General features: G+C 38.0%; 1 long non-coding RNA gene across 1 annotated transcript; it reads right to left on the minus strand.

Annotated features, from left to right (window-relative positions):
* Positions 1–11,385: 11,385 nt before the first annotated feature.
* LOC144706125 (uncharacterized) lies at positions 11,386–12,352 on the minus strand. The gene is made up of 2 exons (XR_013582177.1): positions 11,986–12,352; positions 11,386–11,830 (listed from the first exon to the last, which is right to left on the minus strand). It is a non-coding gene; the product is annotated as an uncharacterized LOC144706125 (long non-coding RNA).
* Positions 12,353–21,323: the final 8,971 nt, after the last annotated feature.

The raw sequence follows: 21,323 nt of genomic DNA on the forward strand, positions 1-21,323 counted from the left end.
AGCCTACCAAATTTAGTGAATAACAGTATCAAACAACCATTGGGCCAAAAGAACAACGGTCATGGAGGTTTAGAAACTGTTGGAATTGCACTAATCTTCAACCCGATAGTAAATGCCAGAAGACCATTATCCATTGGCTACTTTGTGAGGTACTAAAAGAGTAAACCTCATCTTCCTTTTCTGAGATGCTTTCTGCACTGCATTTTCTAAATCCTATAATGAACATGTTTCCTACAACTACTGAGAAAAGAGTGACTTTGGAATTAAGAAAGGCGGAAGAATTGTTTAAAAAAGAAAAGAACTTTATTCCCGGATGATTTCATCCTCTGTTGACGCCTCCTTCCAGAGATTTGTTCACTAATGAAGATATAGTAAACACAAGAAAATTTGGCTCTAAATATATTGTTTATGTTTTCATCATTTTAAGTTTTCCTTATCTACTGGAAACATTTTTTAATTTATGGTAGTCTTCAGATTTAAAAGTTCTGTATAAGGTCAACATCCAGAGAAGCAAAAGGAGAGGATGGGAGAGGGAGAGAAAATAAATTTTCAATATTGTTGCTTTGTTTATTGAGGATTAACTTGACAATGTGACCCTGATGAAGACTGTACTAAATAAGTATACAAAATTAAGATTATGAATACAAATAGATAGAGAAAATAATAAAGGATATACCAATATAGGGTAATATAATTATTATTTAATTTACTGAAGGTTTTGAGTTCTTCAAAAATGTGTTTTGTCTGATATTGAAGAAAATGAATATCAATTGAAGATTTAAAGAGAAAGAGACAGAAATGGAGAAAAAAAAGACAATGTATATTGAGGTATTGTAATGTCCTTATTTGTCGATTTTGGAATTAATTTAATATTTATATTTATAATTGAATGAAATAGAAAGCACAGACAAAAATGACATTTTAAATGATTGTTGAATAAAGATCAAGTGATAATTTAACTAGATTAATATCTTTTAATATGGTAAATATGATATCTTATAATTTGAGACATTAGTGAGGTAAATAGAGATCAGAGACTAAGATTAGCTTGAACTGAGAAGGAAATAATAAATAAAACAAAAAGAGTGCGTGATTAATATAAATGTTTGATCTGATATATTTGATGTGTTCATACCATTTGTATTTCTTTGGGACTGAACTGAGATTGGTTGGTGAATTAAAATTCCTTGGAACCTCTATTTGCTTTGAAATATGAATCTTGGTTAAGAAATTAAAGTGATTCGATGGCACATAGTTGACACTAAGTCAAGTTGTATATGTTTTTATGTAGATGTAAATATAGTTAAGGGTGGACATAGAATGTGAGATAAAGCTGATGATTGAGATAATGCAGGGCTAACGAGAGGGTATATGATATCCCCCAAATTGCAACATATAGCCCTTGGAAATCAAATGAGATTTAAACAGTAAAAGACAGCCATCCGAGTTTTATTTAATAATATAGATCCAGTGACATCCCACTTGATGTTTACCAAAGTGAAAAGGACGAGATCCTTGGTGAAATTCTTATCAAGTGCCTGAATTTCCTCCTCCATGGAAATGTGCCTTTGAGGGAGAGCCAAAGCCTCATACAATGTATTAGGAAGGGAGACTGAATCAAGACGAGCAAGGCCTGAACGGAGGAAGATAAACAATTAGATGAGATAATGTTGGCCAGGAGATAACAAGCTTGGTGATATAGACTTGTGGAGAATACTTAGATCAAGTTTTATTTTTAATTGATTTCAATTTTTTTAATGTTAAGAAAAGTCCATTGGATTAGGAATCGTGTCATTTATATTCATATATTGATTTAATCTCTCATTTGAATTCAGTATTTTGAGTTTATATAAAATAATTGACCTGATATTCTATAATATTATTAACATTGCTTTGAATTAATATTTCATTTGACACTGAATTTCAGGTGAACATCAGTCCAAACCTTAGAAGTAGAGCTATATGAATGTTTGTTCAAAAAACCTCATCCGTCATCGTCTGGAGAGACGGAGGGATGAATAAACGGAGAGCTTTTAGTCATCTGTCATTTGTCATCTGCCATTCATGACAGATGACGGAAATAACGAATGGATGAAAAACTGATGACGTTTTTCTGACAGAAATATTTCTTCGCCTCCCTATCTCGCTCTCTTGATCGCTCCCTCTTCCTATCTCTCTCGATCGATTAATCCCTCTTCCTCTCCCTCTCTGTTGAGAAATCAACGAAGATGGTGGAAGAGAAAGAGTAAATAGAAAAGTAATGGAAACAAATGTTATTCCACACTCTTTTGCGAAGGATATACATGAGTATTTATAGGAACGGATATTCCTTCACCATAAAATGTTCTTAAGAGATTCAAATGAAATCCGGCGATAAGTTAATCATGATGGGTAATCATGACTAACTTATGGTGCGCAATGCTTCGGTTCAGGCGGTACAGCTTCCGACTTAGTCTTCTGACGCTTCTCCTTAACAGCCCCGCGCAAACTCATGCCTGATTGAAGGTTGAGTTTTGGAACGCAGACGACAACCGAGCACGAGGAAGCGGCTACATCAATTCGTGTGGAGATATAGGAGACCTACATCAATTCGTGAGAGACATGATCTCTAACAAAATGATAATCAATTTCAATATGTTTAGTGCGAGCATGAAAAAAATGATTTTTTACTTAAATAGGTAGCACCAATATTGTCACACCATAGTACGGAAAAAGAAATTAACTTAATTTGTAGTTCTTTAAAAAGAGATTTTAACCGGATGAGTTCATCAGTAGCATTAGCAATAGTCTTGTATTCTGATTTTGTGCTGGAGTAAGCTACGGTTTTCTGCTACTTAGATGCCTAGCTAATAAGATTGTGACCAAGATAAATTAAATAACCACCAGTGGACTTACAATCTAGAGGATCGCCAGCCCAGTCTGCATCACTAAAGATGTGAAGAATGTGTGGTGAGTTACTATAGAACTGTAATGAAAAATTGAAAGTTCCTTTTAGATAATGAAGAAGATGCTTAAGCTGTTTCCAATGACATGATTGACGATCATGCATGAATGGACATGCTTTATTGACAGAAAATGCAATATCAGGGCGAGTGAGCGTTATTAGAGTGACTTTTTCCGGTAAAGAGTACCGTCGTTATTAGAGTGACTTTTTGTGTCCCGTTGATGGGAACTTGTAGCTGAGAAAGGAGTAGGAGTGGCTTGCACTCAGTGATTTTAGCCAATTGAAGAACTTTGATGACATATGGTTCCTGAGAGAGAGAAAGACCGACCTGATTGCATTGAAGTTGAATGCCGAGAAAGCTTGTGGCTGGTCTAAGATCTTGAACGACAAACTGTTTGCTAAACTGTGAAATGGTGTGAGAAATACTATCTGAACTAGGACTTAAGATTAATATATCATCAACATAAACAAGAACATATTGTGGTATTTTATTGTTAAATTGAAAAAATAATGAAGGATCACTATGTGACCCAGTAAAATTGTTACTAGTGAAGAATTGGCTCTATTTTTGAAACCAGGCACACGGTGCCTGTTTTAAACCATGATGATGAATAAAACCTGGTGGTTGATGCATATAAATAATTTTAGATAGATTTCCGTGAAGGAAAGCATTTGATATATCGAGTTGATGAATATGCCATTTATTGCTTGCAGCACGAGAGAGGAGAGTGCGAAGAGAAGTCATTTTAAGAACATGATTAAAAGTTTCATGATAGGCTATAACTGGAGCTTGACTGTAGCCTTGAGCTACCAGTCAAGCCTTGCACCGATCATAGGAGCCATTTGATTTTAATTTCATATGAAAAACCCATTTGCATCCAACTAATTTTGTGTTGAATGGATAGGGAACTAGATCCCATGTGTGATTCCTTATGAGAGCCGAGTATTCTTTAGTCATGGTTTTTGCCATACAGGGTCTTGGAGTCCAATCTACTGTCATAGGTTCTAGAGGGTGAGTTTGTGAAGTAAGACATACTGGAAAGGGATGTTTTGTAGATGTATGATACAATTCAGAGATGTTTTTAATATATTTCGGAGGAGGGGAGCTGGAGCCAGGGGTTACGGGTCCAGCTGTTGGCGAGGTATCAGTTGGGGTTGTTTGTGGTGTAGGAAGTGTATTTGGAGTTTTTGCAAGAGATCAAAGTTTTGTAAAGGAGATTCATTATCAGGTAGGTTGGTTGATGGATATTGGCGTAGAGGATTGATATCAATTGGGTTAGGCTGTATGAGAGACATTGGTTTTTATGTAGGAGTTTGATTTCCTATAGTTGGTGTAATTTTTTCTTTGAGCAGGAATAGATATACATTTTCATCAAAGACCACATCTCTAGAGATAACTAGACAACCTCAAGGAGTACATCTCTAGAGGTGGTGAGAACTGTACCCAAGGAAGACACATTGCTCAGACCAAGAACCCAGTTATGAGACAGCATGTGGCCTTAAATTTGGGCAACATAGACAACCAAATTTTTCAAGGAAATTGTAATTTGGAGAATGAGGTCGAAGTATCTCAAACGGAGACTTCAAGTTCAGCTACGCCATTAGAAGATGATTTGATTGATCAAATATGTGGTTGTAGCTGTTGCCTCATTCCAAAACCATTGAGGAACATCTGCATGATGCATTAGAGAAAGCACGGTTTCAATGATATGAAGATGCTTGCTTTAGAAACACCATTTTGTTGATGAGCATGGGGGCAAGAGACTCGATGTTGAATGCCTTGCTTATGAAGTAGGTGATGTAGCGAACAATATTCTCCCCCCCCCCCCGATCCGATTAAAAAGCCTTGATTTTGTAATGAAATTGTCTCTCCACAGAGCATTTAAAAGTAAGAAATACATCTAGGAGATCACTTTTTTTAAGAGGATATAACCAAGTGTATCGACTGAACGCATCAATAAAGGTAACATAGTACGAAAATCTCTAATGAGATAATGGGGCAGGACCCCAAAGGTCGGAATGAAAGAGTTGAAAAGGAGTAGAGTACGTATGATTAGAGGTGGTATAAGATAGTTGTTTTGCCTTAGACATGGCACATGGTTCACACACATGTGGTCGTGGAATAGAAGTTAAAGGAAAATAAAAAACGAGAGATGATGTTTTTCAAAATATTAAGAGCAGGGTGACTATGCCGTTGATACCAAAGTTCTGCAGTCGCTTGCATGACAAAAGGTGGTGGAGATGCTTTGAAAACCAGGTGGTACAGTCCGTTCTGGATTTCACCCTTGAGTAGTGTTGCCCCTGTCCGTGTATCCTTGACAAAGCAATTTTGTGGATGGAATTTGAAAAAGACATTATTGTCAATTGTAAGTTGACGAACAGATAAAGTATTTTTAGTGATCTTAAGAACATGTAAAATATTTTGAAGATGAATTGGATAAACTTGAATCGGAAGAGAGGAATTTCCAGTTGTGTGGATGGACAAAAATGATCCATCGCCAATGTGTAGTGTTTCTAAGCCATGGTAAGGTGTAGCTTGATTTATGACTTGTGGATCCGTGGTGACATGATGAGCTGCTCCACTGTCTGGATACCAGTGTGTCTGCGCCCTTGTAGACGGTGTCGATGGTGGTTCTGGAGTGAGGTAGTATACTTGAACTTGATTCTGAGGTGCCTAAACGTTTGGTGATGGTGAGGCATTGCGTATAGTAAGTGGAACAAATCTGTCGTAACATACATCGGTCCGATGTCTAATCTTTCCGCAAATTTGGCATCAGGGGCCTGTTCTTGTTGATTGAACGGAGTCACAACCGTGATTTCCACATCCGCAGTTTCCATGTCCTCTGATGGATTGTTGATCTGTATGAGCTTGATTGGCTTCTAGAGGAGGTTCTTCTTCACTTTGTGCTACACTACCAAAGGTTAGCATATTTTCTTCCGATCGTAACATAGCCACAATGGAATCAAAGGAGTGAGCACTCATGTGAGTGTTTACAGTGGTTCGGAAGGCTTGGTATTTTGGTCCAAGTCCCCAAAGCAGAGTAAACTTCAAAGTAAGTTCATGGACTGTTTCATTGACTTAGCCAATTGCGTTGCTGACACTGTGTATTTCTTGAACAAACACATCAATGGTTTGCGTACCTTGTTGAATATTGTGTCGTTTATTCGTTAGCTCCATGATTCTTGATTCTGAACTGGAGCAGAGCTCAATTTTGAAGATTCTCCATACTTTTAAAGCGGTCATTTTACTTTGTACGATTGGGGGAACTTCATCGCTCATAGACGACATCATACTCGATTACTACCACGTCCGTCTTCCACCATGGATTCTCCGGATCTGTTATCATTGGAGCAGAAATAGGCTGTTCATGGGTAAGATGTTTACCTAGCCCTTGAGCTCCCATAGTGGCTCTCACACAGCACATCCACAGAGGGTAGTTGTTTCGCGTGAGCTTGATTCCAACAAGAGGGACATGCGTGGCTCTATCGGGTGATCGCATGCGTCCCCTTTGCCGTTGAAAGATTCCTTCATCAGAGGATCCTTTAGAATCTGACAGAGTGTTCTCTGATACCATGTTGAGAAATCAACGAAGATGGTGCAAGAGAAAGAGTAAATAGAAAAGTAATGGAACCAAATGTTATTCCGCACTCCTTTGCGAAGGATATATATGAGTATTTATAGGAACGGACGTTTCTTTGCCATAAAATGTTCTTAAGAGGAAGAGGGAGTGATCGAGAGAGAGAGAGAGGGATAGACGGAGAGAGGGAGAGAGAGAGGGAGAGGGTGATTGAGAGAAAGAGAGAGGGAGAGAGAGACTGACAGACAGAAAGACACAGAGAGAGAGAGAGGGAGAGAGAGAGAGACTGACAGACAGAAAGACATAGAGAGAGAGAGAGAGAGAGAGAGAGAGAGAGAGAGAGAGAGAGAGAGAGAGAGAGAGAGAGAGAGAGAGAGAGAGAGAGAGAGAGAGAGAGAGAGAGAGAGAGAGAGAGAGAGAGAGAGAGAGATAGAGAGAGAGAGAGAGAGAGAGAGAGAGAGAGAGAGAGAGAGAGAGAGAGAGAGAGAGAGAGAGAGAGAGAGAGAGAGAGAGAGAGAGAGAGAGAGAGAGAGAGAGAGAGAGAGAGAGAGAGAGAGAGAGAGAGAGTATCTCGGTAACAAGAAACTTTATAGTGTAGAAAGACATTTGTGTTGTGGTTATTATATGAGGATCCCCAAAAGGAAAATATGACCTGAATATAATATGATTTAGGGTTTTTTGGAGGTGAAGAAAACATGACACATATCTATTCATGTTAAACTATTAGAGGAGAAGGGCATGAGTCCAAGTCATTATTAGCTTCACTATCTATGCATTGTCAGATCTTAAATCGTCAGACCTTGAGTTTGATTGTAGGATTAACTGGTGCGACCAGACTACTCTAGAATCAAGACAAGGATCAACCGAAATTCTACCTACCACTGGGTTGGACTGGAAAAATACAAAGAAGTGAGACTGTTATTTCCTAGTCAAACAGATTTATGAAAGTACATGCTTTTTTGTTTATATGTGTTAATAACTTTCTGAGGAGCTTATCACGAAGAAGTCCTTAAGAGGATTATAGAGCTATGACACCTTGGTAGTAACATATGTCCATGTGCCCATGTAGTGAAGTCAAATTTAAGGAAGTTATAAAGAGACATGGAGAATATTTTAATGCAAAGGTTTCTCTCTTGTGGAACCTATAATACATCAGAATTCTTTGGGTGGATAATGAAATGAAAGTTTTAGACACCAATTCATGGCATTCTGCAAGTCAACATACCAAATAGTGGTCAGAACATGGCAAGGATAGGGCTAGAGGTTACGAGTGAATTCAAACCCAAGTCAAAGGTTGGATTTATAGTTACTCTTCTTACCATTTTAATACATTCAAATTACTCATCAAAGAAGTGATATGAAATTAAAATGACAAGTGCATTCAAGACAAAAATATGTTGGATTTTATTTGCACTATAATTATGCAATGTGAATCCTCACTTAAGTATGGATGGTCACATACCTTTTATTGCCCATATACTCAACTTGAAGAGTATTTGTAACTTGAGGCGCCAGTGAGAAACGATGATGAGGATGATGGTGAAGATGTGCTGGTTTATAGTGAATATTCACTAAGCAATGGTGAGGTTACATCAATTAATTAGAGGGTTGAGGAAGCTACATCCTTAACTTGGAGTGTCAGTTGATTGGTCAGAACGATATTTAGTGCGATACACTCTCACAAGAAAATAAGGATATGTTAACCTATGTAACAAGTTTGACATGCCAAATCAAACAAAATACATTTAGGGTGCCTGAATAATTAGAACTGTACACTCTAAATTTAAAAAGGTACCATAGACAAGAGAGATGTTTTTGAGAGAAATACTTTTCACTTCATCTATACAATGTAAAAGGACAACAATATCACCGTGACTGAGTTTAATATGCTTGCATTACATTCATACGTCCACCATCCACCATCAAACCCATAAATTATGTTACAAAAAATGATAATAGGAGAAGTGATGACATGAGTAACTGTGCTCACAAAACATGTTGATGACATTGCCAAAACACCCACTCTCTCTTCTTAAAATCGGCCTCCTTCAATAGTTAAACAAACCCTTCCTTCTCAGTATCTATTTCCATTTATGATCAAAATACCACTTAACCAAAGAAATCAAATCATTAATTAATGTACGTATAACTTATGATAATCTCAAGTCAATCTATTCAAATTCAGAAATTTCTCGATATGAGATTACAGAGATGAATCTGTTGATATTACTAAAATAAATATTTTAAGATATTATGACATGTACTAATATGTTGGTATTAAATTATTAAATCACAAGTAAAGTTTTATATTTTCTATTTCTAAGGTGATTCAGTCAAGTTTCTATGGCGATATAGTTACTACTCACATATTCATCATGGTTACTTTACATTTTACATGAAGTATGAAAATTATCTCAGTTAAGTAAAAAATAAATTTAATGATCTCCGATTGGATTATGAAACTGCATTACATAGAAAATTTCAATGAGAAAATTTAATATTAAATTTAAGAATCAAATTTCAACTTTATCTCAAAAGCTGTTATCAGCAAAATCAGGATTTTGGGAACCAAATTAGACTCGCGATAGAATAAACTAAAATATGTTACCACTATAAATTCATGGTTTCTCTAAATGTGTTTTAAAAAATATTTTATTTCAGAAAATATTCAATATAATTGATGATAATAAATTATAAAATCAGATACCCAAAATGGATTTTTATTTTCAAAACATGATCATTGGACTTCCATCTATATCATATTTTGGTATGTGTACTAGCTACATGATTTGCTTAAAAAAATAGCTATATGATAAAAGTGTATTTTGAATTCAGTATACCAAGAGGAGCGATTTCAAAAAAACTAAACATGTATATCGAAAATTAATATTTAGACACGATGAATAAATCAAATAAGTAATAACCAATAACAAAAAGACTATTACTTGAGATCCACACACTGAGCCGATGTTAATACGACTAGGAGATTGGAAATATTTATCCAAAACTCTAGATAATTTTCAAGGATATAAAACAGATATTTTTTCACTGATTACAATAACCAGCTCAGTTTGTTAAGCCACAGAACCAAAGTACAGAAAAAATATCTCAATGATTCCTAAAATATAAAAATAAAATTGGATGGAATAATCTGAATATGATTTAAAGTTTGAGAAAAGTATTAAGATTTAAAGTAAGATTCAGGAGAGCAAGACTCAAGTATTCAAGTAATTTTTATACCTTTGAAGCTGAAAAACCTTGTGATTTAGAGTAATATAAACATTGTAACTCTGAGAAATCAACAAGATGATTTCCAATGCTCTGAAAATAAAATATAGCAATCATATGTCAGAAAATAAGGAAAAAGACACCAGATGTTAAAATAAATATCTGAAGAAAAACTAGAGGATGCTAATATGTCAATGTCAAATTGTGAAATGATAATCAGAAGAAAATGATATTACAAAACCAATATCAGAGATAAGATGAAACCAGGGATTAAATCGTTTAGGGATTCAGTTATAAATTTGAGTTTTTATATTTAGAAACCATAGATATTCGTAAGATCAATATTCCAAATATTTCTGATACTTAATAAAATTTAATCATGAGAAATTTTCAGAAATATAATTCATATAGATGAGATCTAAAAGTTAGAGAAGAAGTTAGACAGTTTATGAAAAGCGGACTTCAAAAAATGATCAATAAATATATTAATATAAATCAAGCATTCATGCTAAAGGCACATCATATATAGTTGTACTTCTACCCTATATCTGGTTGTAATGCTTCAAAACAAATACCCTTCTCTGGTCAATTTTGTTTAAATTTACTCACTGGTCTTTTAGAGTTTTAAATCATCTTTAGAAATTCCAGGTCACATTGTACTCAATATAAGAACATAAATAGCTGTTATTTTTCATGGAAGATATTTGATTTTTTTGGAACTTATGAGCCATAATTAAGAAAAGGTTCCACCAAGTGTTCGATATGAGAGAATCATGAAGAACATAATTTTCTAGGAAACTAGGAAACTTTATTATGATTAATTTTTAATAGAAATTGTTAAAATAATTTTCTATTCAAGGAATAGTGATTCAACCATCTCTGAAGATCTGGGACGACCTGTACTTCCAATGTCCAGAGCTTTGTAATTGCCCTAACCTAAATTCTTGCAATTATGTAAATGAATACGATTACATTCACAAGTCTTCAAAAAACATTTTGGTAGGCGACGATTACTTGAATTTTTCAAAATTTTGCAGTTTCATGTGGATCGAGGCACCAGATTGATTACTTGTTTCCACTGATTTTCAATGTTCATTTTTCCCATCAATGTAAGTTACTAAGGTTAACAGTCAGTGATAGGTTGATTTTGTTTATCATTGGGATGAAATTATGTCCAACCCAGGCCCCTATATGAGAAACGACCATAATTGTCTTCCTCGTAGGTGAAACAATTATTGCGTCCCAACATCTCGAGATGCAGAACAAGATGAGTATGATCCCACTCAAGATGTGGAGAAACCATTCTGTGGGACTGCGAGGGGAACTCTTGAACTCTTGAACTCTTGAACTCTTGAACTCTTGAACTCTTGAACTCTTGAACTCTTGAACTCTTGAACCCATGATAGTTTGCTCCAGGATGTAGAATGAGTTGGATAAAATCTCAGATGGGATGATCCTGGGATGAGAAAAAAAATCTCAAAAGTTTGACAATAGGAATGATCATCCTCAGAATAAGAAAGATTATTATTAAGACCACCCTCCGACTTTCAAATGATATCAATCAGGAAAAAAAGCGGCTCAAAAAGCATTGTTCAAGGCACATACAACACATCCTTGATCATCAGGAAAAACATCTGGCACACTAGAATCAGGAACATCATTTATTATGTAAAGTGGGCTATGGACGTCGCAAAAACATTTGTGACGCCACATTGAGCACAAGATGCACGAACACAAAGTACATTTTCGGACCTACTTGTAACAGGCAGAAGGCTTCTTTATTAGCCGGCGGCTTGAGCGGTACCTCTTTTCTTAAAAATACTTCAGGATAGTTTATTACACCACGAGCACTGCCCTCTATCCTTATTGTGCCCGCCTTCTCAGCAGCAGCGTAGACAGAAGCCCGAGACGCGGAGGCAGCAGGATGTGCAGCAGCTTCCGTATGGAAGAACGACGGGACGAGTACAGCAACTGAAGCACCTGCCGTTGATAAACAGGCAGCATCGTTTGCAGCAGAGTTGGTAAGCTGCGGTGCTAGGCGTGAAGTCATTGGTCCTCCACTCTGCGACGGGCTTTGCACCTTTCGAAGAGAAATGTCATGATGAGCGAGAGATCCATACGTCCAACCTCCAAACAAACACACACAAATCTATAGAGGCAAATATAGACGCACGAAGAAAACGAACTGCACGGTGGACGACTCGCGGAAGAGCGAAGAAAGAGAGTATCTCTCACCTGGAGGCATTTTCGGTGCAGGAGCAGCGGCGGAAGACATGGAGACGAGATGCCCTGAGATTACAAGGCCGAGTACCAGAAGCAGACGACTCAGACCCATCTTGTTCTGTTATGTCTACGCTATATATCTTGGTACAACGGATCGCGCAGTGGTTTCCTTTTATAGGAAGAGCACAGGACCGTGCACCATTTTTAAAATATCAACGGTGCAAGGGAATATGCGCTAGTACGTAGTAGGTGACGGACTCCGTATGTGACAGACCCCGCATGTGACAGAAGAAGATAGAAAAATGAAGCGGAAGGGAGAGAGAGAGAGAAAGAGACCGATAGAGAGAGTCGACGAGAGAACAAGAGAGACAAAGAAATGAAAAGATAAGGCCACTTGGTACATTGAATGTCCGGGCAGAAGCTGTTACATTTTCTGGATAGATGGGCATCAATAATTGAGAGAAAAACAAGTAGAATATCAGTGGCGTTGAAAAGTGTGAGACAGGAAGGAGAAATCCAAGAGACATCGTGAAGAAAATGCTATTATTTTTTTCGGAAAGGCTCAGTCAAGATCCAAAGGCGTATGAGATTTATCACCAAAGAAAAAAGTAAGTAAATTACAAAAATCAAATTTCTGTCTTTGCCGAAGCTGCAGGGAAACTTCACAAAGTCAGAAGCGAGGCATCTTCATGGGAACCAGTGGGATGGGAATAAAACATAGTCTGAAATTTCTATTTGGATAACAATCGTCAGACGTGATGTCCACGCTCTACGTATTATTTATTTATCATCTTTATCGCAGGATAAGATTTAACTCCCATCTGTCCTGAGACTTCTTCTCCAAGTGGTTACCAGTCAATCAAGAGGAGTCTTGTTCTCCTTTTTATTACACAAATCCAGATGACACAATTTCATGGGAATTCTACAGAGCAGTCCCAAGGTCGCTTTCAGCAACTGTTCGAATTGTTTAATTATCGGACAAACCCCGGCCAAGCGGGCAGTGCCTGCGACATGCGTCACCAAAGAAAAGAAAGGTCTAAGCTAAAGCCAATTTTCAAGGCTGCTGAAGTTCCAAGCACCTTCAGAAAGTCAGAAGTGAGGTATCTTCCACGGGGCCAGCGGGAGAGGAGGGCAAAGCCGTCTGCAAGTTCTGTCATTCATAAAAATTCTGTGTGGTATTTACGGTAGATGTATTAATTTAAAATATTTTTGTTTTTATCTGTCATTATTTGCATCTGTCGTGTAATATCTGCGATGAGTGGCAGTCGGATGTATTTTGTTCAAGTAGGGTGCGACCAATCTGAACACGAATACCAAACTGGATATTGGAACACGCTATCGTTAAGGGTTTTGATTCAAAATTTCATAATTGATATCTTATATCCAATATGCATTATGAAGGAATTTAGAATAATATGCATAATCAGGGTTTTGTTCAAAATTTCATAATTGATATCTTATATCCAATATGCATTATGAAGGAATTTAGAATAATATGCATACTTCTATCCTACTAATAACTATCTATATGCATATTTTCCCAATACGAACTTTGTTTGGATATTTGGCTAGTACCCATGTAAAGCCCAGTGTATGGTCCCAAAGTATGGGACATTCCTGCACCGAGTCCTGCGTGCTAATTGGGGGGACATGCTTGCGTATTGGACTCATGATTGGAGACTGAGTCATTAAGTATGACACTACAAAATGCACTGTAGTTAATGATGCCCGTCCTGATCTTTAAAGCCATCGCCCTTATGGTGCGGTGCGTGTGCTTGTCAGCGCTCAAGTGTGGCGGATCAGGGGAGACCCATGTGTGCTTGGCACACGGGCAGCCGAGAGCGCGCACATGCGCGCATCGTACTGCACGCGTGGCAGGGACATGCAGGTTAGGTGGCAGCACCGTGGCACTGTGCACAGAGTTGTGTGGGAGGACTGTGTGGCTGGGCGCGTGCGTGCTGCGTGCTGGGTGTGCGGCGCGCGGGGCGGGAGACATTTTGTGAGGATACTAAGGCATTGGTCAACAGAAAGCGCCGAGACGGTTGCAGGCACTTGGCACCCTGCGGGTAGTGCTGGGCATTCTACACCCAGTTTATGGCGCCGAACATGGTGACGTCGCTCGGACCATGTAGGATAGGTATCAGCGTGGGTGCTGGTGGCGTGAGGAGCGTCAAGGCTGGGATGAGTCGGCAGATGGCTGGGCGCCATTACCCTGGGCACATGGCGCCTGACCCGGGCACACGTATAACAGTGGAGCAGTGGGCGCACACTGTGCGGCGAGCCTCAAAGGTGCAGGAGCGACACTACCAAGGCGCACACCGCCTCATTTTGATACTTCGGTAACTTCACTCATCTTCCCCCATGTAATGTCCATGACTACAATGTCACCTCTTTGATATATAACGCAATGACCCTATTCCTGTACGAGGCTATGTCCTTACATTCTCTTCGAACCCCTTCTAAGCAATCTTAAGATATTACCAAGACTTCTGCTGTAATAAAGTAAGGCTGCTCAAAGTTCTGGTCGAGCATTTTTCCTAGCTTTGGGATTTGACCGCATGACAACTAGGGATAGAGAACAAGAGAGAGATTCAGAGGGGGAGAGAGAACGAGAGCGAGAGAGAGAGAGCGCTAGAGGGGGAGAGAACAAGAGCAAGAGAGAGAGCGCCAGAGGGGGAGAGAATGAGAGAGAGATAGAGAGAGCACCAGAGGAGAAGAGAGAGAGTGATGGAGCCCAGAAGCCCATTTTTTGAGGCCCATTAGCAAGTTTTGGCCCAAGAAGGAGATTCTTCTAGAACTGACATGATCTGCAGAAATATACCTAGAGCCCCTCAAAATCCTCTGATAGGATTTTCTCTAACAAGATCTTCTGACAGGATTTTCTCTGAAAATATCTTCTGACAAGATTTTCTCTGACAAGATCTTTTGACAGGATTTTCTCTAACAAGAACTTCTGACAGGATTTTCTCTGACAACATCTTCTGACAGAATCCTCTGCCAGATTCTTCTTCTTCCAGGATCTCTGCTCTAACTTGTCAGATCTGCATATCTTCTGTTTTGTCCCATCATGATATTCTTGAGCCACACAAATATCTCCTGTCAGCTTCTACAGGTCCCAGAATCTGCAGGATATCTCTGCTCAGGCCTATCAGGCTGCTTATCCTCTTTTTTAGCTTGTCAGATTTGTTTTTCTCAATGTTTTGACTTGTATTGTCATGGGTAAAGTCATTATGGATGACCCTGCCCTTCTTGTGGCCTATATAAGGCCCCCATGTACCCTGAATGAGGATGATTGAAATCTATTCTCTTGTTGAAACTGTTGTTTCTCCCCTCTGAGTGTTCTCTTTGTTAGAGAGTGCTTGTGTGCTTGTGGATTCAAGTACAACCCCTTGTGGATTCAAGGGTTGGAGAGGATAGTTCCTTCAAGTAGAGCAAGGCTTGTGGATTCAAGTCCTGTTCCTACGCCATCTATGTACTAAGGCTGCGTCAGAGAGTGAGAGAGATAAAGAGCCATAGAGAATGAGAGAGAGATCCAAGAAGAAAGAAAGAATGAGAGAGAGAGAGCTAGAGGGGCAGAGAGTGAGAGATAGAGGGGGAGAGAGAAAGAGAGAGAGAGAGAGCTGGAGGTGGAGAGAGAATGAGAGAGAGAGAGCTAGAGGGGAGAGAACGAGAGAGAATGAGTGAGAGAGAGCCAGAGGGGAGAGAAAGAGAGAGAGAGAGAGAGCCAGAGGGGAGAGAGAGCTAGAGGGGAGAGAATGAGAGAGAGAAGAGAGAGATAGATAGAGAGAGAGCAATCAAGAGAGAGAGAGCCAGAGGGGAGAGAACGGGAGAGAGAGGAGAGAGAGGGAGAGGAGAGAGAGATAGAGAGAGATAGATAGAGAGAGAGCAATCAAGAGAGAGAGAGAGAGCCAGAGGGGAGAGAACAGGAGAGAGAGAGGAGAGAGAGAGACAGAGAGAGATAGATAGAGAGAGAGCAATCAAGAGAGAGAGAGGAGAGAGAGAGACAGAGAGAGATAGATAGAGAGAGAGAGCAATCAAGAGAGAGAGAGAGCAATCCAGAGAGAAAGAGAGCAATCGAGAGAGAGAGAGAGAGCAATCAAGAGAGAGAGTTGGAATTCACCTTTTTGCGTTTTGTTTGTTTTCATACAAAAACTTAGAATAAAGTTTAATTGATTTCAAATTTTCAAATTTATTTGATAAAAAATCTAGATCAAACTCTTCCGAAAACCTTATTTGACCAATATATTAGATGCATTCGGATTGAATCTCATTCGGATGGATCAAAACAGTCAACCCATACTGTGGAGGGTTGGGTTTTCTTGTCTCTAGTCTCATAAAGATGCATCTCATAAATATTCTTCCATGCAGTAATGCCAAACAAGAACAAGAAATAATAGAGAATAGAAGGAGAGAGAAGGAAGAAGGGAGAAGAGAGAGGAAGGAAGAGGGATGTCGAGACAATGCATTAAGATTGTTGTATTCCATTAATCAGACGTTAACACACGGTTGGTATTTATAGTACTCTATATTATCTGTAATTATAGCTAGATGCTCTATTTTAATCCTAGCCATTATAACTGCATATAATGGCTGGTCTTGATTTAATCCTGACCATCTATATGTTACCTATCCAAGTTTAGTCATAGCCATTATAACTGCTTGTAAGAGCTAGTCTTGATCTAATCCTGATTGTCTATATGTTTACCTATCTACAATTTCATCCTGACCTACTATAGTTGATCCGATGTAAATTTAATCCTAGATTTGATCCTAGCCATTAATTCTCTTAACGAGTATAGGGTAAGTGTAACTTTCTTACCAGCTAATCTTTTAATTTAAGTCCTATTGGACAGCACTACTGCTGACTTGGCGAATTTCTGGATACTCTTCTTCAATACCTTGCTTTCTTGATTCTTGTCATAATGTTTCTCATGTCCTTGGTTAATTTGGTTGCCACCTCTGTTCAAGTTCTTAACTTCTTGGAGCCTAAAATATGTATCCAACTAAGCACAAGAATCCTCCAAGAGTAGAGGGATGAGAGTACACAAAAACCCACAATGACCGGAGAAAAGAACTTCTTTTAAAATGTGATGATAAATGTTTGTGATAGAGCTCCAAAACAGCAAGTACAAAAGGATTAAAAAAACAAGTTCAACATAGGGACTAACCAACAAGAATTTACATACTAGGTGTCTCCTCACCAAAAGCCTCTTTGTATGTTGTTCCCAACTCTTCTCCAACTCTACAATTAGCTTATCTTGAATCCTCCAAGATTACTCATAGGATGCTCTTAAGAATTCCTTGTAGAACTCCCTCAGAATTCCCCTTCAAAATGTGGCAAACATCTCATTTTATAGAGCTCCTTGGAAGCTTCTAGAGACCTCCCTTTCTCGAAGATTTCCACAACTTTGTATAACTTCTAGAAAGGCCCATAAGCTTCTAGTAGAATCCATTAGCTTTTAGAACAGTATAGAGATCTCCATAAGATTCTAAAAGAACCTAGAAGAATCTTGAAGGATCTAGAAGATTCTAGAGGAGTCTAGAATTTCAGAAGCTTCTAGAACATAAGAATTGAACAAGTCAACCCTCACAACTAATGAAAGTATTTGAGGCTGGAAAGCCAATCACACATTCCATATCTCGTTCCATGTTCATTAATAGAACATATTCATTATAGTGCACTTGTGATTCTTATAATAAAGTCCATGAATACATGAACTAATTTGATGAATTATGATGAGATCCTAATACGGAGATCACTAGTCTTTAAGCATGTGCTCTAAATATTTCTATTCAAAGGATATAAGAGAAGGACATCGATGTATCCGGATAGAATATCACTAATTAGCTTCACTCATATGATGAGTATGGCTGTTCCCATAGCCATTAGTGTAGAGACACTAAGTATAGATAGTGGGTGCTCTTTATTGAAAAGAATCCACTGAATTGATCCATAGGAATCCCTGAATGGTATTATACTGAACTGTCAATCAAGTTGATTCATGTTACAATTGTGTAAGTGGTCCTTAGACCTGAGACACCAAAGACGTCTTGTGGATGGACCATTGTACTTTGACTATGATCTACGTGTCACTAATCATGGGATTCTAAATAGTTTAAGTTTGGGTACATCAAGAAATTTACGAAGATGATTGAGTGATAAACATGGGATCATCCACCCTCCATATAAGAGGTGAGGTGACAACTCAAGGAAGACGATTCTATGAAGTCCTTAGTCAAGGCAGTGAAATATCGGAGAAGAGTTCTCTGATGATTTCCGCACGCATCAGTACTAACTTGGATGACCGATTAGGGTTTGACATTGACCATACCCTAAGTCATCGTAGGAGTGTAAAGTGGATGAGGGACTATACATACAGGGTAAACAAACAGGTTCCATGAGAGAGTCGATACACACTCCTTTGTATTTTCTAGAGCATGAGGTGTAGCTTGGCATCCCAAGTGTTGGAGATGAGACCGATCGATTAGGTTAAATCAATCCAATATTAATTAATCTATATGATGATATAGTTAATTAATTTGGAAGGCCAATAAAAGTTATTGGGCCTCTAGAGCCATTAACTAGTCTGATACATGGGCATAGAGGGTCAAACACAAATGGTCTTTTGGAGATGGACAGATATACTTAAGTTTTGGGGATTTTATGAAAAATACCCACTTAGTATAAATAGGGGAAGGCCCTGAATGAAATTCACCCAATCCAAAATTGTTTAGGGGCCTCCTCCTTCTCGTTTGTCCCAACACTTCTTCTCCGCTCGCAATGCAATCGGGACACCATAACGATGACGGTGGAGTTTGAACGGGGCTCGTCACTGAGACAAAGGAGATCCAACGTGCCAAGGACTTTGTGGATAATTCTAGAGACTGCACACTTGAGCAGCTCCACACGACTTGTTCGAGGATCAAAGGAACAATGGATCCAATCTGTGCTGAGATTTTTTATTTAATGACTTTGTCAATGCCATTAGGAATCCATTATGAGTTTTTTCAGCTGTGTGAAATCCTCGTCTTCATTTAGATCTAGGCCTCTAGAACCCAACAACATCCTCCACCAACAAGCAGTATTTTCTTGAAGAATATTACAAGAACCTGGTTTTTCAGTTATCTGTTTGCAAGAATCAAAACTTATAAAATTATCTTTCACTTTAATTGACATCTTAAGATTTTTTACCCTGAATCATCACCACCACATAAAAAGTTTATTTGGGATTTTTCAAAATGATATCCATGCTTTGAAAAGATGTAAAGGTATTGATTTTCATGCCATTATTTGAATACTCTGCATGGTTGGTTCCGTTTTTTTGGTGTTACTAAATGTGTTTTAAGTCTTGCACTAGTGTGTTCTAGAGAATGAAAAATAGGACAATTTTTTAAGGGAAGATGAAGATCTTGTTTCATTGATTGACCCAGATCAGCTAATTGGAGTTAAGAAATTGGATAAAGGGCTTGTTCCTAGATGTTGGCCAAGTAGACAAAGTTTTATGTATGTATGTGTGCATGACTGCATGTGATTAAGCACTATTATAAATCTACAAGCCATGCATATTTTGTACAACTTTTGCAGTTCATTTGGAGGAATTTGACCTCCTAAGTGCTAGTCACCAAAGAAGGTGTAAAACTACAAACCCCTAGCAAAGACTATATGCAGATTTTTATCAATTTGTGCAACAAGTGATCCATTGGAACAATGTTTTCATCCAGTTGAGCAATTTTCAGCAGTGATTTGGACTAGAGGTGTAAACTATCAAAGCACTCGTTTGTGTATGACCTTTGTTTTGCCGATGACATTGATTCCCAACCAGAAATAAGCCTGATATTTTTTCCATTTCACTCTATTTTCATATGTCGTGGGAAATATGGATTCCAGAAGAGGATGGATATGTCTTGATCAGCCCATATAGCCTCGTGTTGGAGACGTAGCATCATTTCCAATTTGTACTTTTGATCACTCCTCGGGCACATCAAAACATTCTCCTAAGTTCATTACATTTTTATACAATATTTTTTACCTCTCAAAGTTAAGATGTTTTGTATCTTTTGACTTTCTATCCAAATACTATATCAAACATGGGATGTGAAATCTTACATGTACCATGAGTACATTGTAGACAATCTTAATGCCCCACAAAGTTGATGTTTTTTTACTGCCACTGAAGGAAGCAAAAGGCCGACCCTGACAGATTCCCTGCCGGAGTGTGCAACTACTCCGATTGCATCTCGCTAAGCAGCCACAAAGACTCTAATGTGCACATCATCACTCAGATTCTTAATTTGAGGATGCCAATAGTATTATGATAGAAGTAAAGCATGATATCACCACATGCAATGTTCTTCCATTCTCATAGGAGAAAATTAAAATGGTTTGTGCTAATTCTAAGGAAATCATTCCAACGGCTCAAATTGACTACACAACCAAGCCAGACAGTCTGGTTATCCATGGCACAGAATCCAACAAGTGGAGTAATCACATATATTGGATCCGCTACAACTCCGGTGAGATGATTGCATTTGTCCAGCATCAGGTCACCTGATCGTCTTTGGAATTCTGCCCTCATCATTCTAAGCATGCCATGGTGCCAAAAAATGGCTTGTGGAATAAAACACTTTGTGGCCCCTAGAATGAGTTAAACGTGGAACATTAATTTAGAATCAGAAATATGTTTAGTATTTTAATTCCTACAAAACACTTGGATTGTTCCCAATGTATCTTTCATATAAACAGAAACAATATTACTTTTTCTACATAAATTTTAATTAATTTTATCAAATAAAATAATAAAAAAATATTTTACCTAAATTTTTCAGGAAAGTAGACTATAATGAGATATGAGGATCTATATTAAGAGCATCACTTTTAATTGAAAGGTAGACTGTAACGCTAGTGTATCAGTGTAAAAATATTGATAAGAATTTGATTTATCTTCTAATCAGAACTTTGTTGCCAATATTACTGCATACAACATCAACAGCCAGTCAACCATGTCCATCACATGATGAACCCATGGTTCTTTCATGGAAGAAATTTGAAATATTTTTCACAATCATATTCCAAATATCAAGTAAAAAAATATTTATTTTATATTTCTTCCATAATACACATGAGTAAGAATTTACATTCATCATGAAGCCAATGATTCTAGTTAATGAGCTTTGAGTTTATATGGTATCTAATCAAAGTGGACTGTGATGAAAATTTTGAGTCTCATTTAAAGAGAAAACTTGGATGCGCCAGAAACCTAAAAGAGTCCACTAACCTGTATTTAGCACCCATGTAATTTTGAAAACAACATATACATGCATGATTTTCCTTATGAATATGATTAAAATTT

This window comes from Wolffia australiana, chromosome 7, assembly GCF_029677425.1.
Source record: "Wolffia australiana isolate 7733 chromosome 7, ASM2967742v1".
Classification (NCBI taxonomy): Eukaryota; Viridiplantae; Streptophyta; class Magnoliopsida; order Alismatales; family Araceae; genus Wolffia; species Wolffia australiana.